The sequence below is a fragment of the Poeciliopsis prolifica genome, unplaced genomic scaffold (genome assembly GCF_027474105.1).
Source record: "Poeciliopsis prolifica strain line A6 unplaced genomic scaffold, Auburn_PproV2 SCAFFOLD160, whole genome shotgun sequence".
Classification (NCBI taxonomy): Eukaryota; Metazoa; Chordata; class Actinopteri; order Cyprinodontiformes; family Poeciliidae; genus Poeciliopsis; species Poeciliopsis prolifica.
Window position 1 is genome coordinate 227,163 of NW_026562535.1, and position 16,452 is coordinate 243,614.

The window sequence follows — 16,452 nt, forward strand, 5'->3', positions numbered from 1 at the left end:
GAGTGGTGGACGGGTTGGTGGACAGGTGGTGGACGGGTTGGTGGACATTGGTGGACGGGTTGTGGACAGAGTGGTGGACGGGTTGGTGGACAGGGTGGTGGACTGGTTGGTGGACGGGTTGGGTGGACAGAGTGGTGGACGGGTTGGTGGACAGGGTGGTGGACGGGTTGGTGGACGGTGGTGAACGGGTTGGTGGACAGAGTGGTGGACGGGTTGGTGGACAGGGTGGTGGACGGGTTGGTGGACAGAATGGTGGACGGGTTGGTGGACAGAGTGGTGGACGGGTTGGTGGACAGGGTGGTGGACAGGGTGGTGGACTGGTTGGTGGACGGGTTGGTGGACAGAGTGGTGGACGGGTTGGTGGACAGGGTGGTGGACGGGTTGGTGGACGGGGTGGTGAACGGACCGGTGGACGGGATGGTGGACGGGTTGGTGGACAGGGTGGTGGACGGGTTGGTGGACAGGGTGGACAGGGTGGTGGACGGGATGGTGGACAGAGTGGTGGACAGGGTGGTGGACGGGTTGGTGGACAGGTGGTGGACAGAGTGGTGGACGGGTTGGTGGACAGGGTGGTGGACGGGTTGGTGGACAGAATGGTGGACGGGTTGGTGGACAGAGTGGTGGACGGGTTGGTGGACAGGGTGGCGGACAGGGTGGTGGACTGGTTGGTGGACGGGTTGGTGGACGAGTGGTGGACGGGTTGGTGGACAGGGTGGTGGACGGGTTGGTGGACGGGTTGGTGGACAGGGTGTGGTGGACGGGTGGTGGACAGGGTGGTGGACAGGGTGGTGGACGGATGGTGGACAGGATGGTGGACGGGTTGGCGGACAGGGTGGTGGACAGGATGGTGGACGGGTTGGTGGACAGGGTGGTGGACAGGATGGTGGACGGGTTGGCGGACAGGGTGGTGGACAGGATGGTGGACGGGTTGGCGACAGGGTGGTGGACAGAATGGTGGACGGGTTGGTGGGGACGGTGGTGGACAGGGTGGTGGAGGGTGGTGGACGGTTGGTGGACGGGTTGGTGGACAGAGTGGTGGACGGGTTGGTGGACAGGGTGGTGGACGGGTTGGTGGACGGTTGGTGGACAGAGTGGTGGACGGGTTGGTGGACAGGGTGGTGGACGGGTGGTGGACGGGTTGGTGGACAGGGTGGTGGACGGGTTGGTGGACAGGGTGGTGGACGGGTTGGCGGACAGGGTGGTGGACAGGGTGGTGGACGGGTTGGTGGACAGGGTGGTGGACGGGTTGGTGGACAGGGTGGTGGACATGGTGGACGGGTTGGTGGACAGGGTGGTGGACAGGTGGTGGACGGGTTGGCGGACAGGGTGGTGGACAGGGTGGTGGACAGGATGGTGGACGGGTTGGTGGACAGGTGGTGGACAGGATGGTGGACGGGTTGGCGGACAGGGTGGTGGAGGATGGTGGACGGGTTGGCGGACAGGGTGGTGGACAGAGTGGTGGACAGGATGGTGGACGGGTGGTGGACAGAGTGGTGGACGGGTTGGTGGACAGGGTGGTGGACGGGTTGGTGGACAGAGTGGTGGACGGGTTGGTGGACAGAATGGTGGACGGGTTGGTGGACAGAGTGGTGGACAGAGTGGTGGACGGGTTGGTGGACAGAGTGGTGGACAGAGTGGTGGACAGGGTGGTGGACAGGGTGGTGGACTGGTTGGTGGACAGGGTGGTGGACGGGTTGGTGGACGGTTGGTGGACAGAGTGGTGGACGGGTGGTGGACAGGGTGGTGGACGGGTTGGTGGACGGGTTGGTGGACAGGGTGGTGGACGGGTTGGTGGACAGGGTGGTGGACAGGTGGTGGACGGGTTGGTGGACGGGGTGGTGGACGGGGTGGTGAACGGACCGGTGGACAGGTGGTGGACGGGTTGGTGGCGGGTTGGTGGACGGGTGGTGGACAGGATGGTGGACGGGTTGCGGACAGGGTGGTGGACAGGTTGGTGGACGGGTGGTGGACAGGGTGGTGGACAGGATGGTGGACGGGTTGGTGGACAGGGTGGTGGACAGGATGGTGGACGGGTTGGCGGACAGGGTGGTGGACAGAGTGGTGGACATGGTGGACGGGTTGGTGGACAGAGTGGTGGACGGTTGGTGGACAGGGTGGTGGACAGGATGGTGGACGGGTTGGCGGACAGGGTGGTGGACAGAGTGGTGGACAGGATGGTGGACGGGTTGGTGGACAGAGTGGTGGACGGGTTGGTGACAGGGTGGTGGACGGTTGGTGGACAGAGTGGTGGACAGAGGTGGACGGGTTGGTGGACAGGGTGGTGGACAGAGTGGTGGACAGAGTGGTGGACGGGTGGTGGACAGGGTGGTGGACAGAGTGGTGACAGAGTGGTGGACGGGTTGGTGGACAGGGTGGTGGACAGGTGGTGGACTGGTTGGTGGACAGGGTGGTGGACGGGTTGGTGGACAGAGTGGTGACGGGTTGGTGGACAGGGTGGTGGACGGGTTGGTGGACAGGGTGGTGGACAGAGTGGTGGACGGGTTGGTGGACAGAGTGGTGGACGGGTTGGTGGACAGGGTGGTGGACGGGTGGTGGACGGGTTGGTGGTGGTGACAGGTGGTGGACGGGTTGGTGGACAGGGGTGACGGTGGTGGACAGGGGTGGACGGGTTGGTGGACGGGTGGTGGACGGGTGGTGGTGGTGGACAGGATGGTGGACGGGTTGGCGGACAGGGTGGTGGACAGGATGGTGGACGGGATGGTGGACAGGGTGGTGGACAGGATGGTGGACGGGATGGTGGACAGGGTGGTGGACAGGATGGTGGACGGGTTGGCGGACAGGGTGGTGGACAGGGTGGTGGACGGGTTGGACAGAGTGGTGGACGGGTTGGTGGGACGGGGTGGTGACGGACCGGTGGACAGGTGGCGGGTTGGTGGACGGGTTGGTGGACAGGGTGGTGGACAGGGTGGTGGACGGGTTGGCGGACAGGGTGGTGGACGGGATGGTGGACAGGGTGGTGGACGGGTTGGACAGAGTGTGGACGGGTTGGTGGACAGAATGGTGACGGGTTGGTGGACAGGGTGGTGGACGGGTTGGTGGACGGGGTGGTGAACGGACCGGTGGACGGGTGGTGGACGGGTTGGACGGGTTGGTGGACAGGGTGGTGGACAGGTGGACGGGTTGGCGGACAGGGTGGTGGACGGGATGGTGGACAGGGTGGTGGACAGGATGGTGGACAGGGTGTGGACGGGTTGGTGGACAGGGTGGTGGACAGAGTGGTGGACAGGGTGGTGGACGGGTTGGTGGACAGGGTGGTGGACGGGTTGGTGGACAGGGTGGTGGACGGGTTGGTGGACAGGGTGGTGGACGGGATGGTGGACAGAGTGGTGGACAGGGTGGTGGACGGGTTGGTGGACGGTGGTGGACAAGTGGTGGACGGGTTGGTGGACAGGGTGGTGGACGGGTTGGAGGACAGGGTGGTGGACGGGTTGGTGGACAGAGTGGTGGACGGGTGGTGACGGGTTGGTGGACAGAATGGTGGACGGGTTGGTGGACAGAGTGGTGGACGGTTGGTGGACAGGGTGTGGACTGGTTGGTGGACGGGTGGACAGAGTGGTGGACGGGTTGGTGGACAGGGTGGTGGACGGGTTGGTGGACAGGGTGGTGGACGGGTTGGCGGACAGGGTGGTGGACGGGTTGGTGGACAGGGTGGTGGACGGGTTGGCGGACAGGGTGGTGGACAGGATGGTGGACGGGTTGGCGGACAGGGTGGTGGACAGTGGTGGACAGGATGGTGGACGGGTTGGTGGACAGAGTGGTGGACGGGTTGGTGGACAGGGTGGTGGACAGGATGGTGGACGGGTTGGTGGACAGGGTGGTGGACGGGTTGGTGGACAGGGTGGTGGACGGGTTGGCGGACAGGGTGGTGGACGGGATGGTGGACAGGATGGTGGACGGGTTGGCGGACAGGGTGGTGGACAGGATGGTGGACGGGTTGGTGGACAGGGTGGTGGACAGGATGGTGGACGGGTTGGCGACAGGGTGGTGGACAGGATGGTGGACGGGTTGGCGGACAGGGTGGTGGACAGAGTGGTGGACAGGATGGTGGACGGGTTGGTGGACGGGGTGGTGGACGGGTGGTGAACGGACCGGTGGACAGGGTGGTGGACGGGTTGGTGGACGTGGTGGACAGGATGGTGGACGGGTTGGCGGACAGGGGTGGACAGGTTGGTGGACGGGATGGTGGACAGGGTGGTGGACAGGATGGTGGACGGGTTGGCGGACAGGATGGTGGACGGGTTGGCGGACAGGGTGGTGGACAGAGTGGTGGACAGGATGGTGGACGGGTTGGTGGACAGAGTGGTGGACGGGTTGGTGGACAGGGTGGTGGACGGGTTGGCGACGGGTGGTGGACAGGGGTGGACGGGTTGGCGGACAGGGTGGTGGACAGAGTGGTGGACAGGATGGTGACGGGTTGGTGGACAGAGTGGTGGACGGGTCTGTGGACAGGGTGGTGGACGGGTTGGTGGACAGAGTGGTGGACAGAGTGGTGGACGGGTTGGTGGACAGGGTGGTGGACAGTGGTGGACGGGTTGGTGGACAGGGTGGTGGACAGAGTGGTGGACAGAGTGGTGGACGGGTTGGTGGACAGGGTGGTGGACAGGGTGGTGGACTGGTTGGTGGACAGGGGTGGTGGACGGGTTGGTGGACAGAGTGGTGGACGGTTGGTGGACAGGGTGGTGGACGGGTTGGTGGACAGGGTGGTGGACAGAGTGGTGGACGGGTTGGTGGACAGAGTGGTGGACGGGTTGGTGGACAGGGTGGTGGACGGGTTGGTGGACAGGGTGGACAGGTGGTGGACGGGTTGGTGGACAGGGTGGTGGACGGGTTGGTGGAGGGTGGTGGACAGAGTGGTGGACGGGTTGGTGGACGGGGTGGTGAACGGACCGGTGGAGGGTGGTGGACGGGTTGGCGGACAGGATGTTGGTGGACGGGTGGTGGACGGGGGTGGTGAACGGACCGGGACAGGGTGGTGGACGGGTTGGCGGACAGGATGGTGGACGGGTTGGTGGACGGGATGGTGGACAGGGTGGTGGACAGGATGGTGGACGGGATGGTGGACAGGGTGGTGGACAGGATGGTGGACGGGTTGGTGGACAGGGTGGTGGACAGGATGGTGGACGGGTTGGTGGACAGGGTGGTGGACGGGTTGGTGGACGGGGTGGTGAACGGACCGGTGGACAGGGTGGTGGACGGGTTGGTGGACGGGTTGGTGGACAGGGTGGTGGACAGGGTGGTGGACGGGTTGGCGGACAGGGTGGTGGACAGGGTGGTGGACGGGTTGGACAGAGTGGTGACGGGTTGGTGGACAGAATGGTGGACGGGTTGGTGGACAGGGTGGTGGACGGGTTGGTGGACGGGGTGGTGACGGACCGGTGGACAGGGTGGTGGACGGGTTGGTGGACGGGTTGGTGGACAGGGTGGTGGACGGGTGGTGGACGGGTTGGTGGACAGGGTGTGACAGGGTGGTGGACGGGTTGGTGGACAGGGTGGTGGACGGGATGGTGGACAGAGTGGTGGACAGAGTGGTGGACGGGTTGGTGGACAGGGTGGTGGACGGTTGGTGGGGTGGTGGACGGATGGTGGAGAGTGGTGGACAGGGTGGTGGACGGGTTGGTGGACAGGGTGGTGGACAGAGTGGTGGACGGGTTGGTGGACAGGGTGGTGGACGGGTTGGAGGACAGGGTGGTGGACGGGTTGGTGGACAGGTGGACAGGTGGACGGGTTGGTGGACAGAATGGTGGACGGGTTGGTGGACAGAGTGGTGGACGGGTTGGTGGACAGGGTGGTGGACTGGTTGGTGGACGGGTTGGTGGACAGAGTGGTGGACGGGTTGGTGGACGGGTGGTGGACGGGTTGGCGGACAGGGTGGTGGACAGGGTGGACGGGTTGGTGGACAGGGTGGTGGACGGGTTGGCGGACAGGGTGGTGGACGGGATGGTGGACAGGATGGTGGACGGGTTGGCGGACAGGGTGGTGGACAGGATGGTGGACAGGATGGTGGACGGGTTGGCGGACAGGGTGGACAGTGGTGGACGGGTTGGCGGACAGGGTGGTGGACAGAGTGGTGGACAGGTGTGGACGGGTTGGTGGACAGAGTGGTGGACGGGTTGGTGGACAGGGTGGTGGACGGGTTGGTGGACAGAGTGGTGGACGGTTGGTGGACAGGTGGTGGACGGGTTGGCGGACAGGGTGGTGGACGGGATGGTGGACAGGATGGTGGACGGGTTGGCGGACAGGGTGGTGGACAGGATGGTGGACGGGTTGGTGGACAGAGTGGTGGACGGGTTGGTGGACGGGTGGTGGACGGGTTGGTGGACAGGGTGGTGGACGGGTTGGTGGACAGGGTTGGTGGACAGAGTGGTGGACGGGTTGGTGGACAGTGGTGGACGGGTTGGTGGACAGAGTGGTGGACGGGTTGTGGACAGGTTGGTGGACAGGGTGGTGGACGGGTTGGTGGACAGAATGGTGGACGGGTTGGTGGACAGTGGTGGACGGGTTGGTGGACAGGGTGGTGGACAGGATGGTGGACAGGGTGATGGACAGGATGGTGGACGGGTTGGCGGACAGGGTGGTGGACAGAGTGGTGGACAGGATGGTGGACAGGGTGGTGGGATGGCGGACAGGATGGTGGAGGGTGATGGACAGGATGGTGGACGGGTTGGCGGACAGGGTGGTGGACAGAGTGGTGGACAGGATGGTGGACAGGGTGGTGGACGGGATGGTGGACGGTTGGTGGACAGAGTGGTGGACAGGTTGGTGGACAGGGTGGTGGACAGAGTGGTGGACAGTGGTGGACGTTGGACGGGGTGTGACAGAGTGGTGTGGGTGGTGGACAGAGTGGTGGACGGGTTGGTGGACAGGGTGGTGGGACAGAGTGGTGGACGGGTTGGTGGACAGAGTGGTGGACGGGTTTGGTGGACAGGGTGGTGACGGGTTGGACAGGGTGGTGGACAGGGTTGTGGACAGAGTGGTGGACGGGGTGGTGAACAGACGGTGGACAGAGTGGTGGACGGGTTGGTGGACAGGGTGGTGGACGGGTGGTGGACAGGGTGGTGGACAGAGTGGTGGACGGGGTGGTGAACAGACCGGTGGACAGAGTGGTGGACGGGTTGGTGGACAGAGTGGTTGACGGGGTGGTGAACGGACCGTGGACAGGGTGGTGAACGGTTGGCGGACAGGGTGGTGGACGGGATGGTGGACAGGATGGTGGACGGGTTGGCGGACAGGGTGGTGGACAGGATGGTGGACGGGTTGGTGGACAGAGTGGTGGACGGGTTGGTGGACAGGGTGGTGGACGGGTTTGGTGGACAGAGTGGTGGACGGGTTGGTGGACAGGGTGGTGGACGGGTTGGTGGACAGGGTGGTGACAGGGTTGTGGACAGAGTGGTGGACGGGGTGGTGAACAGACCGGTGGACAGAGTGGTGGACGGGTTGGTGGACAGGGTGGTGGACGGGTTGGTGGACAGGGTGGTGGACAGAGTGGTGGACGGGGTGGTGAGAAGACGGTGGACAGGGTGGTGGACGGGTTGGTGGACAGGGTGGTGGACAGGGTTGTGGACAGAGTGGTGGACGGGTGGTGAACAGACGGTGGACAGAGTGGTGGACGGGTTGGTGGACAGAGTGGTGGACGGGGTGGTGAACGGACCGGTGGACAGGGTGGTGAAACGGACCGGTGGACAGGGTGGTGGACGGTTAGTGGACATGTTTGCTTTCTTTTGTTTTGATTTACTAATTTCTTTTGTTTTGCATTGCATGTTTGTTTTTGTTTTTTGAATAATTGCCTTTCTTCATGAACTGTTGTACACAGAGCCCTGCTCATATGATCTGCTGCTGCCCCTGGTGGCTGGGAGAGGTCTGACCTCCTGCTTCTCTAGAGAGAAAATAACAACATACAGTTAATAAGAGCAGATAAAAACTGGAGTAGTAGGAGAAAGTGGTCGGTTTGTCCTCCAGCAGGCCAGAGGTGGGTCATAACTACCTGCATTTACTCAATTATATTCACTGGAGTGACTTTTATTTTGGTAGAGACAAGATGGAGCCCCGTAACACCAGCTTTGAGGCTAACAACTGTTAGCTAGTTATTCATAGCAGTAACGCTGCCTCTCATTATTATATAATTACCTGATTTTATACATCACTGTGACGGAAACGTGTCTCTCCGAAACCTTTCCCCCTCGGGGCGGAACCAATGTTCTGTCCTGCTGTGTTTCCGGTCGGACAAAGTTCCTCGGCGCTCCTCCATGTGTGATCTGGGCTCGCGCTCCGCTCTCGGTTCTTCTCGGTTCTGTTTGTTTGTTTATTGTTTATTAGCGGGTCTTTGAACATGCCGCGCACCGGAAGCGCCCTGTTCTCCGGTTCCGGGTTCTGGGTCTCTACTCAACCACGTGCCGCACGCGCTCCGGTACCACCAGAAGCACCGGGAATTCTACGTGGTGACGTCAGTGGGCAAAAGCTTCCACACGTTTAACGTAAGATGAAAGTGATCGATGCTGATTATTGGAGTTTAATCTGACGGTGATCAGCAACCGATCAGAGAGGAGAGGGTGACGTCAGAGTGGGAGGATGCATGGGGTTGAATGGTTGGATGATGACCGATGGATGGACAGCTGGCTGACTTGTGGATGATTGGATGCTGGTTGGATGTAGTGATGATGTCACAGCGCACCTGTGCTGGTTTCCTGCAGGTGAGCCGCCTGGGGATCGTTTCTGTCAGTGAGTATTGGAACTTTACGCTGATGATGCGGCAGATCGATTCCCTCTGATTGGTCGTGGTGTAACACTGTGGTCACCTAGGTAACAGCCTGCCCGATGACATCACGTGCCTGGCGGCGGATCGATGTTGGTGTTTGCTGCAAGCGGAAACGACTGTCTGTGCCTTCGCCAGGAATAAAGAGGCAGGAGAACTTCCTGTTGGCCGCCGGGTGCTGTGTTCGTTTCTGCCTCTCTATAAAGTTCTTTTTGAATCTCCATCCAGGTGGTGATGCGTTACCATGGACACAAACAGGAAGTGCAGCTGCTGCTGCCGCTGGGTGACCATCTGGTCTCTGCCGACAGCGGTGGTGATGTCATCGTGTGGACGTTTCAGGGAGGAGTGAGCAGAGGGGGCGGGGCTTCAGTCTTCACCTGAGCTGGCTTCCATCATCTTCCATCTTGGTCTGCTTTGTGGCTTCCAGACATCTACCTGCGGCTGAACTTTGACCCCGGGGCCTTCGACGTGTCGGCCATGATGCACCCGAGCCACGTACCTGAACAGGTGCTGCTGGGCAGCCGCCAGGGGGCGCTGCAGCTGTGGAACTTCAGGACCAGGTGGGGCCGCCCTCCGCTCTGCTACCACAGACTGTGTTGCCATGGCGATGCTCACCGGCCTCCTTTTCCTCCTCAGTAAACTGCTGTTCACGTTTTCCTGGCTGGTCGGCGGTGGTCACCGTCCTGCAGCAGGTCAGAAGTCGGCTGCTTGGTCCTGATTGGTCGGGTGTCTGGGGGGGCGGGGCTTGGTTTTGGTTCTGCTGAATGTAATCTGAAGCACAAAGCTGGTCATGTTTGTAACGTTGAGTGGTGACTAATAAAGTTTTCTCGAGAGGTGACCGACCCTCTGCTTCCTCCCCAGAGTCCAGCGGTGGACGTGGTGGGCATCGGCACGGCAACCGGACGCATCATCATCCACAACATCCGTCTGGATGAGACGCTGATGAGCTTCATGCAGGACTGGGGACCAATCAGCACGCTGGCTTTCAGGACAGGTAGTCTCACCTGAGTGGGTCCAGTAGCTGGTGCGTTAGCGGGTCTGTTAGCGTACAGACACATACAGACCTGCTAACGCTAGCAGATAACGCAAGCATCTGTTAGCTGACCCGTTAGCCTCCATTAGCAGAAAAAGTCAGTGTCTATTAGCGGGTTCTTTTAACATTAGAGGATCTGTTAGCACGTCCATTAGCACCTGCTAGCAGGTCTGTTAGCACGTCCATTAGCACCTGCTAGCGGGTCTGTTAGCACGTCCATTAGCACCTGCTAACGGGTCTGTTAGCACGTCCATTAGCACCTGCTAGCGGGTCTGTTAGCACGTCCATTAGCACCTGCTAACGGGTCTGTTAGCAGGTCCATTAGCTCCTGCTAGCGGGTCTGTTAGCACGTCCATTAACACCTGCTCACGGGTCTGTTAGCAGGTCCATTAGCTCCTGCTAGCGGGTCTGTTAGCACGTCCGTTAGCACCTGCTAGCGGGTCTGTTAGCACGTCCATTAAGACCTGCTAACGGTCTGTTAGCAGGTCCATTAGCACCTGCTAGCGGGTCTGTTAGCGTTATCGGGTCCATATGATCTGCTCTCTCCCAGATGGGCCTCCCGTCATGGCGTCCGGCAGTCCACAGGGACACATTGCATTGTGGGACTTGGCGCGTCAGCAGCTGATCGCCCAGCAGAGACACGCCCACCGAACAGCTGTTGCCGCGGCGACGTTCCTTCATGGAGAGCCGCTGCTGGTCACCAACGGCGCCGACAACGCTATTAAGGTCAGCGAGTTGAAACGACCGGTCGCTCTGTTTTGGATCCTGTGACCTTTAACCTTTGTCTTCATCAGGTCTGGATATTTGACCAGGAGGGGGGCGGGCCAGACTCCTCAGGTGCCGACAGGGCCACAGCGCTCCGCCCACCACCATCCATCACCATGGCAACGATGGGAAGAACATCCTCAGCGCAGGTAAGAGAACCAGATGGTTCCTCGTCGGGTTCCCGGTCTCACCAGAGCCTTTGCTGCCCCCTGCAGGTCAGGACGGCTCCCTGCAGTCCTTCTCCACCGTCCATGAGCGTTTCAACAAGAACATGGGTCACGGTCAGTCCGACGCCAGGAGCTCCTTCTGGGTCTCTTTGTTGCCCTGGATCCACTCCGCTGGTTCTACAGCAAAATGCTTTTCTGTTTCAGGATCCATCAGCAAGAAGAAAAGAAGAAGAAGAAGAAAAAAGGGTTGACTTTTGAGGAGCTGCGACTTCCTGCTATCACAACGCTAGCTTCAGGTGGGTTTTACCTGATGGCCGATGGTGGCTAGTGGCTGCTAATGGTGGCTAGTGGTAGCTAATGGTGGGTAGTGGTAGCTAGTGGCAGCTAGTGGTAGCTAATGATGGCTAGTGGTAGCTAGTGGCAGCTAGTGGTAGCTAATGGTGGCTAGTGGCTGCTAATGGTGGCTAGTGGTAGCTAATGGTAGCTAGTGGTAGCTAGTGGCAGCTAGTGGTAGCTAATGATGGCTAGTGGTAGCTAGTGGCAGCTAGTGGTAGCTAATGGTGGCTAGTGGCTGCTAATGGTGGCTAGTGGTAGCTAATGGTGCTAGTGGTAGCTAGTGGCAGCTAGTGGTAGCTAATGATGGCTAGTGGTGGCTACTGACATTTTAATAGTGGTAATGGCGGCTCACTGTCGGGATGCAGAAGCACAGAAATAGTCGCCAGATTTTTCACAAGTTTGTTGTTTTAATAAAAAGTCTGAAAAATGTGAAGTGCACAACTGAGATCTACACAAAGTCAGGGAACAAAAGCAATCTTTAATATGGAGAGCAAGAATCAAAATCTGCTCTAATGAACTTAGAGTTGCATAGTTGCTTTATTCTCCTCTCTGCTAACAGAAGCAGAGACTCAATCTTCAAGGACCAATCAAAGGAAAACAGATGGAGCAGTTCAAACCTCATACGCTCATAACTATCATGTCTACAGGATGTGAAAACTAAACACTCTGTCTCCATGCAGGGAAAAACAGCAAGTTCCCAAATAACCGTCTGGGAACTTCAACAGAAACATCTTGTTTATTTGTATGCAGCTGCATGAAAAACATGTCGACTATAATGCGATAGGGTCAGGGGTTGGGGTCAGGGGTTGGGGTCAGGGGTTGGGGTCAGGGGTTGGGGTCAGGGTTGGGGTCAGGGTTGGGGTCAGGGGTCAGGGTGTTACGTAACACTGCATGATGCAAATGAAACATTTTCTCTTTAAAAATCTACTTCACAAAAACAAAATGTCGCCGATGTGGATGAATGGAAACACGATAACCCCGCCCCCTTCATCAACGCAGCCATGACTTTTGGCTCCGCCCTGTTTTTTCTAAACAAGGCGGTTAGTTACCGTGGTTACCTTGTCCTCCAGCTGTGGCTCGCCAGTCAGACTGGGACGGCGTCGTGGCGCTCCACCGCGGCCGCCTCGCCGCCTCCACGTGGAACTACCACAGGTGCACCATGGGAGCTCACCACCTGAAGCCGCCTGCTCCGGGGAGGAATGCTGTTGCCACGGTAACGGCGTGACACGGATACCGCTGCGTTGCGTCTGAGCCCCGCCCCTCTGGATTGATTCAATGACTTCCTGTCTTTCCAGGCTGTTGACATCACTTCCTGTGGGAACTTCGCTGTGATTGGCTCGTCCTGTGGACGTTGGACGTCTACAACCTGCAGTCTGGTCTGCACCGTGGTTGCTATGGCGACGAGGAGAAAGGTGAGCCCTGATTGGCTCTGGTCCGATCGGTCGACCGAACGTCCGTCCCTTTGACCTCCGCCCTCTGTCCCGCAGCGCACAGCGGCGTGGTGCGAGGCGTCGCCACGGATACTCTCAACCAGCTGACCGTCAGCTGCGGCTCTGATTGGCTGCTGAAGTTCTGGCGATTTAAGACGAGAAAACAGGAAGCGGTTCTGAAGCTGAGCGCCGCACCGGCGAGCCTGAGGCTTCACAGAGACAGGTGAGTCAGGAACTGAGCCGGGAACCGAGACGGGAACCAAGAACTGCTCAGTGAGGAACTGAGCATGCTCAGTCTGCGCCGCTCACTGACTCGCCCACTGTGTCCCCAGTGGGATGGTCGCCATGGCGCTGGACAACTTCACGCTGGTGGTGGCGGACATCGAAACCAGACGGATCGTCAGGAAATTCGCTGGTCACCATGGCAACATCACTGACATGGTGGGCAGCTGCTGGTCACTGATTGGCTCTGGTCGGCTCTGGTTGGCACTGATTGGCTCTGGTCGGCTCTGACCCAGTCTGACTCGCTGTCTTCTCTTGTCCTCCATCTTGGTTTCCTCCTAAGACCTTCAGCCCAGACGGCCGCTGGCTGGTTACCACGGCGATGGACCGCACCATCAGGACCTGGGACCTCCCCTCTGGCAGGTGAGCTGTGACATCATGGAGGAGAAGCAGGAAGCCCCGCCCTCTCGTTAATCCATCGTCTCTCTCCTCAGTCTGGTCGACTGCTTCCTGGTTGCTATGGCGCCGGTTGGCGTTTCCATGTCGCCGACCGGAGACTTCCTGGCAACAGCACATGTGGACAGTCTGGGCGTTTACCTCTGGTGTGGACCAATCAGAGAGCGGCAGGTTTCTGATTTCTGGTCGGGTCTTGTTTCAGCCAATCACAGTCCAGCTCTTCTTCTCCAGGACCAATAGGAGCCTGTGTGGGCCGGTGGGGCTCCGCCCCCTCCCAGCTGACTACCAACCAGAGGAGGAGACGCTGCCCAGTGCCGCTGCCGCCCTGATGGAACAGGAAGTGACCTCAGAGGAGTCTGAAGACGCGTTCCAGTCGGCTGAGCAGCTGGGGGCGGAGCTTGTGACGCTGTCGCTAATGCCCGAGTCTCGGTGGAAAAGTCTGCTGCACCTGGACGCCATCAAGGTGAGCTGGGTGGCTGCGGTTGTAGGAGAGATCAGCTGACCCCTCCCTCACCTGTTGCTGTTGCTTGCAGAGGAGGAACAGACCGCTGGCGCCCCCTGCTGCTCCGCCCACTGCCCCTTCTTCCTGCCAACACTTCCTGGTCTGACGCCTCAGTTCGCGTTGCCCTCGACAACAAGGAGGACTCACAGGTCAGCAGCCATCAGAGGCCAGCCCCTCCCCAGCCTGTTTCTGTCACCTGACCCAGAGTGTCTAAATATGGCCGTGTTTCCTGTCAGTCCAAGGTGCTGCCATGGGGTTCACTGGCTCAGAGGTCAGAGTTCGCAGCTCTGGAGTCGGCCCTGGACTCCGGATCGTGTGAGTCCATCTGTACCCTTCAAAATAAAAGCACCATTCTAACTAACTTCACTTTAAAGTTCTATTTGAATGAAAGTTGAGATTTTAGGAACTAAAATTGAATATTGAATACGAGTAAAACTTTAGAATCCTAAGTGAAGAACCGGACTGAGGCGAGTCGTCATGCTGTGTTGCATGACTTTGTGTTTTTGATGTAAAGCGCTTTGAAATGCCTTGTTGCGGAAATGTGCAATACAAATAAAATTTGATAGATTGATTGATATAAATTCTTTAATTTAGACTCAGTGCTTTTATTTTGATAATCTGTGGTGAACTTCCTGTGTCCGTCTTTAACGCTCCTAGTCGATCAGCCTCTGAGGCTCCTGAAGGATTGTGGGCCTGCAGGCGTTTCTGTGGAACTCACCTGTCTGACGTCAGAAGGGGCGGAGCCAACAGCCTCCTGCTCGCCTTCATCCAGATGATTGACAGCATGCTGGCCGGTGGGCGGGACTTCGACCTGGCTCACGCTTACCTGGCTCTCTTCTTGAAGGTGAGCTCGTCAGAGCACAGCTTTGGTCTTTTATTGTGAAAGAGCCCCAGCTTCCTGTTTACCTGCAGGTTTGTTTGTTTTCAGCTCCATCTGCGCACGTTGTCGCAGGATGCTGTTGCCATGGAGACGTTGCTCCGCCTCTCCTCCAGACTGGAGTCTGGGTGGGCGGAGCTTCAAGCATCGTTCAACCAATCACTGTGTCTGCTGTCGTACACAAAGAGTGCACTGCTGTGACACACATAAAATAAAGTGTTTCCTGGTTCTGTTGCTCTGTGATTGATTGATCTGGGCTGATGAAAGTCATCTGCAGAGGTCAGAGTGCAGAGGTAAAAACGATACCGTGAAACGAAGACAGGAGATCCAGACCATCATCTTCACCACCATCATCATCATCGGTTTCATCTATTGATCTTTTGTAACGAGCAGCTTCCTCCCAGCAGGAAGTGAAACAGAAACTGATTCCGTTCTTGTCTGGTTTATGGTTTAGGGATCAATTTTATGATCAATGTATTGTGTGTTTATTTGTTCTGGGTCAATACACATCACCTACTCGTGATCAAAGCTGGGTTTCGTCAGTATAAATACGTTACAGTAATATGTAAATGTTCCCTGAACTGATGACAGGAAACTGATCGTAAAGGCAATAATTAATTGTTCTCATTAACATCTAAACTAGCAGAATTATGCCAGCAGCTGGATTTCTGCACGTTTTGATCTGCTCTGAAAAGGCGTGACTTTTGACCTTTGACCTCCTGTCTCAGATCAAGACAGAAGCTACAGGCCGGTTGCCCCTGGTAACAGGAAGTCCTGATGTTATTGATCATCTTTTGGTAATTGGTTGAAAAGTGAAATCTGAACATAAATATATTTTTTTTACATTTTTCATTTGACTCGTTGAGTTTTCAGTTTTGTGATTCTGCAGGATTTGATCTTTTATCTCTGATTGGTTCATTTAGAATAAACTGCCTGAAGATCTTTTTGTCTCTTTCCAACTCAAAGTGGTTTCATATCTATAAATCCGTATTTAATCAGCTCGGTGACTCGGACTTCTTGGTTAAACCCACAATTTTACCCACATGGATCCGTAGTGTGAAATAACGGATCATATTAATAAAGAAAATCTTTATAAAACTGACTGGTATGAAAAACGTATCGTATTTGAACTGACTTAATGGATAGTGAAGGTGTTTGTTAAATCATAGAGATTTAATCTGAACTGTTCTTGTGATGAATATGTAAAAGTATGCAGAGATATTCCTGCAGCTCTGGTCCATGTCATCCTGCAGATATTCCACTGTTACTTCATCTTTACCCAAAATGAAGAGTGGAGAATAACTGATAGAAAGAGCAATGATGTAATGCATGTGACTGGCTGCCAAACGAAATTATTTAAGGATTGTGATAATAACAACATATTTGTCTAGAATTGAGAAAGTATGTAAAATGGCCGGTTAAAGACACACTTCAAAATCTCACAGCTTTTACCCAGTGGCTGAATTTTTGCACAAAAGATTGAAATTTGATTCAATGTATTTTTTGTAAATGTCCAGAAGGTCCATTAATTATCTCTTTTCCTTTTCAACTATGGAGAGACATTAAAGTGGTTGTGTCTTAAAATTGAGGACATCCCAGAGAAAAGCATCACCCACTGATTACTATATTGATGACTTTGATAGTCAAATATCTGACCTGGGAAATATTGTTTTCTTGCTTGTTAAATGTCATATTAAATGTCATAAACCCTGCCGTAAATTCCTAATTAATTTAAACCTCATTGAAATATTTGAAATGTGTAACTGCTCTCTACTTCCTTTAGTTTTAAATTTTGCTCTATTTTTTCATTTGCTTTATTCTTATGTGTTTTTCTGTTTGTAACGAGTCTTTGTACTGCTCGTCTAAAAAAAAACGAAACTTTTTGCCCAGGTAG

The 16,452-nt window shown here is 57.0% G+C and overlaps 1 pseudogene; it reads left to right on the top strand.

Moving 5' to 3' along the window:
- Positions 1–8,242: 8,242 nt before the first annotated feature.
- Positions 8,243–14,792, top strand: LOC129356183 (WD repeat-containing protein 36-like; annotated as a pseudogene).
- Positions 14,793–16,452: the final 1,660 nt, after the last annotated feature.